Here is a 6,188-nt window from a genome sequence, read left to right as displayed (position 1 = left end):
AGGATAGAACTCTTTAATTTTAGAAAAAAAGATTTAATTTCAATTGTGTAAGACTCGGAACTTTTGAAGAATTTTATTATGAGCTTATTTCAAATTTATTTATTATTAGAGAATTTACTTTCAGAAATTATTTCATTGAGAATAATTAAATCAAGTTTTGATAATTAAAACGAAGATTTTACTTAATTTCATAATTATTGAGTTATTTTTTATATTTAAATTATAACGTTAGTAGTTATGAAATAATAAAAATTTTATATGATTTGGACTAAATAGTTAATATTTTAAAATATTAATACTGCTGTTTTGGAAAATAAAGAAACTAATTTTATCATCTCTAATTATCGGATTTGAACATTTTATTAAAATTAATTTGTGAAATTGATAAACAAATAGTATTTTATATATTATTATTGTTGGATTAAAATTTATTTCTAATTACTATATTATCCCTATTTTTATTTGAAATTATAAAATTACCGCTAAACCTAATTTCACCTAAACCCTAATTCCCAAATTGGAAAAATCCTAACCATAACCCCCTCACCACACTCAGCCGCACCCTGCCCCTTTCATCCCCTTCTCCTAAAACTTTAGAAGCAGAAAGTTAGAGAAAAACGAGCTTGAGGAAAGAGATTGGAAAGAGAGGGAGGAGCCGCGCTGTGACCGCTGCCAGTCGTCGTGCCCCGGTGCCATCGAAGGAGCCGCCGTTGGAAGAGGAGGGTTCACTAGAGGCTACTGTCACCAATGTTGCGGAATACACACTGAGCCAGAAGAAGAGAAGGAGAGGGAGAAGGGCTTTACGCTGCCTACTGGGTACCGCCACCATCCAGCTCAACGTTGTCGTTGCATATTGCTTGCGCCGTCATTCAGGCCCATTGCCGTCCAGCCGTCGCACCACCACGTCACCATCATCGCCGAGTTGGAAGAGAAGAAGTGTTGTATCCACTGAGTCCCGAGAGGGGAACATTCATGCGAAGAGAGAGAGAAAGCCGCGGGAAGAGGGAGGCCGTTGCGTCCCGTCGCGCGCGTCATCGTCTAAGGACCGCCGCAGGCTTGAGAGGGGGAAAAACGAGTAGAACGCGAGGAAAAGGAGGAGTTCTCGTCACTTTTGTGTGTCCAGTCATCACTGCTGCATCCAATCCTGCTGTTGATACTGCCGCCACTATCACCATTGAAGCTCGCCAAATCTGCTTCTACTTCTAGTTTCTAGAATCTGACCAGAATGCCAATGTCACTGTTGGGGTTGTCAGGAAGAGGGGCTCGAATGGGAGAGAGAGGACAGAAAGGATTGCTACCGTCCTGGTCACTGGATATAGCACGGGTGTTGTCGAAGCCACCGCTGGGGCTGTCACTGCTTAATTTAGTCGTTCCTTCTTAGTTTCAGTAAGTGTTTTCATTTTGAAAGCCCTTTAGTTACTGTTCTATTATCTTATGCTGAGGTTTTATGGCGTAAATTGCTATAAGATTGAGTATCAGTTATTATATGCTGCGATTAGAGTCGTTGTGGTTGCTGAAAAAATGGTTTGGAGCTGAGGTTGCGGCTGCCGCCGTTGCGGGCCGAGAGAGAATGAGTTTGTGGCGCATTTTTGAGTTTTCGAGTTTCGACAATCGAGGTAGGGGTCTTTTTTGAAAATTATACTTTGTAAATTGGAATTATTATGTATGATTCTTGATGGGAGAAAATGTATATTTGGTGACTGTATAAGTCTTATGTATTGTTTGGTTGTCTCGAATGAATACGAATGTTTGTTTGACTGGATTATTGTTTGGTTTTGCAAAGCGGGATGTTTTTTAAGTTGTTTCTTTTAAAAACTTGAAATCGAGTTTAATCCGTTGGATATTGATTTGAGTTTGAGTTGATTTTCTTGAAAATGTGAAAATGGAATACACTTTTGGATTCAGCCTGGTTTTGCTTTAATTGATTTGGTTTTGAAACTTGTAAAAGAAGGTTGTGGAATGGTTTGGTTGGGACCCGAAAAGGGTGGCAAAGTCCAAAATTTAGGGGAGATGCTATCAAAATTCCTATAAAATCTGAGTCTTTGTTTGAACTGTTATTTGGAAAATCATGAATTTAATGCCTTTACTATTTTACTTGGAGGATTGTGAATTTAAGACTTTTATTATCTTTACTTGGATCATTTATGAAAGTGATGAAGCTATGTTTTGAAAAGAATTGTTGAAAAGAGAATTATGACTTCTCCTTATTTCCTAAGAAAAATATTATGTCTTAGGGTGCAAGTCATTCGAAAGAGATTTATGCTTTAAGGCTATTTTAAAGATGAAGAAGGTTTATGTTTTTTTTTTAATTTAACTTAAAGACTGTCACTTGGAGGAGTTTTAGTGACTTTGAAAGAAGTTGGGTTTCGATTGACAAATCTCTTTTTTTTTACGTTTTAGATAAGTTTTAAAGTATCATTTGAATTCTTGTTTAGCAAAACAAAAATAATTTCCGAGCTATTAGAAACACTTCAGATTTTTATCAAGGGGTTGAAATTGGTTTTGGTTCAAGTGAACGAGATGGTCTTGAAAATGTGGTTGGAGTAAGTGATTACACGACTCGGCTTGGTTTAGATTCAAGAATTTAAGAATTTAAGGCTTTTTATTACTCAAATCAAGAATTTAAGGCTTTTTAGATTTTAAATGAATTTGAGAAAATGAGTTATGTTATTCTCCCCTAAAGTCTTGAGACTCGACTGAGGAATTTTATTACCGAATCCTATATTAGGATGAATAATTTTGAATCCTTCAAAGGAGATTTTAATTTGGCCTGATTTTGAAATTTTGGAAAGATAAGACTGAGGGTGACTTTGTTTTAGAAAAGAGAAATTTACATTTGAAGAAAAGTGGCTGAGCCTGAAAAGATTTGTGAAATGGAGATTTTTAAAGCCAAGGCTGGGAAGGATTGATTTTGACTTCAAAGTAAAGTGAACTGAGAAAAAGTGATTTATGGCTTGGATGATGATTTTATGAGTTTGATGATATTGGATGGTGGAAGTGTTGTTATGTTATGAGCCCAGAATGGCTGTATATGATAATAAATTATGGATGATTGTGGAATATGTTATGAGCCGGATGGATGAATATGAATATGGATGATTTTGAGTTGATAAAGTGATTGTTGCACTTCCAATTATCTGAGATACGAGTTTCCTGGGTAAAATCAGTGACTAGCCACCACGTGATCCAGGTTAAGACTCGACACTCTGTTGATCCTATGTCGTAAGTGTGGCCGAACACTGTGAAAGTTCCAGATGAGCTCGCCCCCGTGGATAAACACCAATGTGGGTGTTGTGTAATTATGATTATGATTGTGAATAACTCGAGTTGGGGATACACGACAGAGGGACAGTCCAATGGTTAGCTACCAGGACTTGTCGGGTTTGCTTTATAACCGACAAATAAGACTCATCGCCACTAGGACAGGCATTCATCATATGCATCTATGTGACATTGTTTGGGTGTGCATATTGTACTTGGTTTGCCTATGTGATTAATTGCGTTTAATTGCTAATTGCTCTACTTGAAGTAACTGCTTGATTGTGCTTGAACCTTTTACTTGTGTTTGTGACTGAAAAGTTGGTTGTATTGTGGTGGATTGGCTGCTGTTTAGATTGTTTGGGCCTAGGGCCGTGGTTGATCATGAGGTGGGCCGAAGGCCATGTTTGATTGATGTTTCTGGTTTAGAAAAGTATGAAAAACTAATCTGGTTCATCGTAGATAAACCTTTGAAAGGCTTTTGATTTTTTAAGAAATGAACAATTTCCTCTTTCAGAAAAGATTTTAGATTTTTTTATAGTAAACCTTTGCTTTTAAAAAGATGCATAAGGTGGTTATTAATCACTGTAACAATTTTATCTCGCATATTCTATTATAGTAATTCTGCAATCCTATAGTGAGAACCCTTTCGAGGATGATGTTCTCACTCCCCTACATGTCTTTTTTTTTTTTCAGGTTACGGACGATGAAGTTCGGAAGAGCTTATTTCTTTTCTGTTAGACGATATTTCTGTATTGTTTTAGTATTTATGTTTCCCTCGCCTTTAACTTTGTAAGTTTTGTAAGAGGGATATGATTTTGATATGAGATGTTTGTAAATTAATATGTATGTATATGAATATATATATATATGTATTTCCTGTGAGTATTGTAATTTATATTTTAAGTATGAATGTATGGTTTAAAAAATTCGGTTTAAGTTTTAAACAGGTTCATATTCTAGTATTAAATATTATAAAAGTCGTCGTAATATCCGAGCTATCAGAGTGGCGCAGCTGGAAGCGTGGCATTTTAATAGTTAGAATATTATAATTGCAATAAAAAAAATGACATGTGATATATTTTGGTTGTAAAACTTGTAATAAATATAATAAATTTAGAATAAACTATTAAAATAGTACTAAAAAATCTAACGGGTTGACAAAAATAATTTTAAAAAATATAAATGACAAATAAATTCTCAAACAATTTAAAAACATGTAAAAAAATAGTAAAGTTACCATTTTTTATAAGTGGTCCAAATTTTTTATTTAGTAAATAATTTATCCATTTAATTTTAATTTTGTTAGATATTTAAATAATTATTTATAACGTGCATACAAAAACAATGTGCAAAATTCGATCTCTAGGCAAAACTTCCTTTAAAAAAATTTGGTCATCCACAAAATAAAATATTAAAAGAATATTAACTTAGTTTAAAATTACCAAAATTTTAAAAATAAAAATATTTTATTTTTTAATAATACTTATAAAAAACTACATCAAAATTTAATATCTAAAACTTTTTAAAAATATATATTTAATATTTAGTTATTTTTATTACTTTTAGAAGTATTTTAAAGATTTATTTGTTATTTTTTAAAAGATTTATTTCGTTCAATTTTATTTCGAAGGTTTTTTTATTGTGATTAAATATGTATGAAAAACCATAAACCATATCATCAAAAACCACAAAACTAGTGAAGCCGTTGGTGCGACTTGAGGGTCTGGAGCTGTCATTCGTGCTTCCTCGTTTCGGGTTTAGGGTTTAGTGTGTTTTGGGTTTAAGGTTTAGTGTGTTTGAGAGTGGGAATAATCAGTTGAAGATGTAAGATTTAATTTGAGGGTTAATTTAATAATTTTGTATTCATTGGTTGCCACATCATATTCTCTCATTACTATGTCACTCACATTCGTTAATGATTTAGAAGAAACATTGTTTAATTAAAATTAAAAATTAAAAGATAAAATTAAATATAATTAAACATTAAAAAATGTTTTTAAAATAAAATATAAACGTTAAAAATAAAAAGTATATTTTTTTTAAGAAAATAAAAGATGCAAAGAAGTCATTAGCAGTGGCTTAAGTTATCCTATTTGAAAGAAACGTTAGTTAAATTTAAAAATTAGTTTTAGTGATAATGTGATATTATTAATTATTGAGTAACTATTTTTTTTTTTTTGTTAACCGCATTGAAAATTAATATTCTAGACTTTGTTTTATAGAGAGAACATATACAAGGTTTTTATTTGAGTTTCTAATTTACTATCATAAGAAATACTTTGATTCTATTTATAATGGCGGTTCAAAAATTGAAAACCTTAAATTGGATAGCTATGATCGAAGGCTTGTAAATTATTAATGCTTAATACCAAAAAAAGAAATTACTAATGCTTTTTTTTTTGGTAATGAAATTACTAATGCTTAAGAATTAACTAACAAGAAGTTCTGCTACTCGTGGTACAACCAGAAGCTCCCAGAAAAGGGAGAAGCTCTTTTTTTCTTTTTTGTTTGTTCAAAGAAAAGCTCTTTATATACAAGTTTCTTTTTTCATTTGATAAAATGTTTGGTCTTCTAATCTGTTTTTTGTTGGAATTATAAATCTAACTCCTTTGTTTGTTGTCAATGTAACTTTTTCATTTTTGGGCGTTGCATAATGAAATTATTTTTGGACATTGTATTAAATGTATCGTGAGTGGCCTAAGCTTCAGAGTTGTAATGGATCAAAATAATTGGACTTTAGGCATGTGTAGTATCCTAAAATTTGAATATAAAGGTTTATAAAGTAAGAACATAAAATAAATTGGGCTTCGAGACCAAACGCTTCTTGGTATTATCTGTCTTTCTCTTCTAACTAATTATTGAGCTTTATGTTTAGTTTTCAGCCTTCTAATGGAATCCAAAAGAATTTTGACACAAGAAACGCAAAA

At 32.3% G+C, this 6,188-nt stretch overlaps 1 long non-coding RNA gene across 2 annotated transcripts; it reads left to right on the top strand.

Annotated features, from left to right (window-relative positions):
• Window positions 1–503: 503 nt before the first annotated feature.
• LOC112710871 (uncharacterized) lies at window positions 504–4,152 on the top strand. 2 transcript variants are annotated; one of them, XR_003157075.3, is made up of 3 exons: window positions 504–1,386; window positions 1,500–1,616; window positions 3,955–4,152. It is a non-coding gene; the product is annotated as an uncharacterized lncRNA (long non-coding RNA). The 2 variants fall into 2 exon arrangements; XR_011865678.1 differs by having other exon boundaries at window positions 504–1,616.
• Window positions 4,153–6,188: the final 2,036 nt, after the last annotated feature.

Source organism: Arachis hypogaea, chromosome 9, assembly GCF_003086295.3.
Source record: "Arachis hypogaea cultivar Tifrunner chromosome 9, arahy.Tifrunner.gnm2.J5K5, whole genome shotgun sequence".
Taxonomy (NCBI): domain Eukaryota; kingdom Viridiplantae; phylum Streptophyta; class Magnoliopsida; order Fabales; family Fabaceae; genus Arachis; species Arachis hypogaea.
This window is presented reverse-complemented; position numbering and strand designations above follow the sequence as displayed.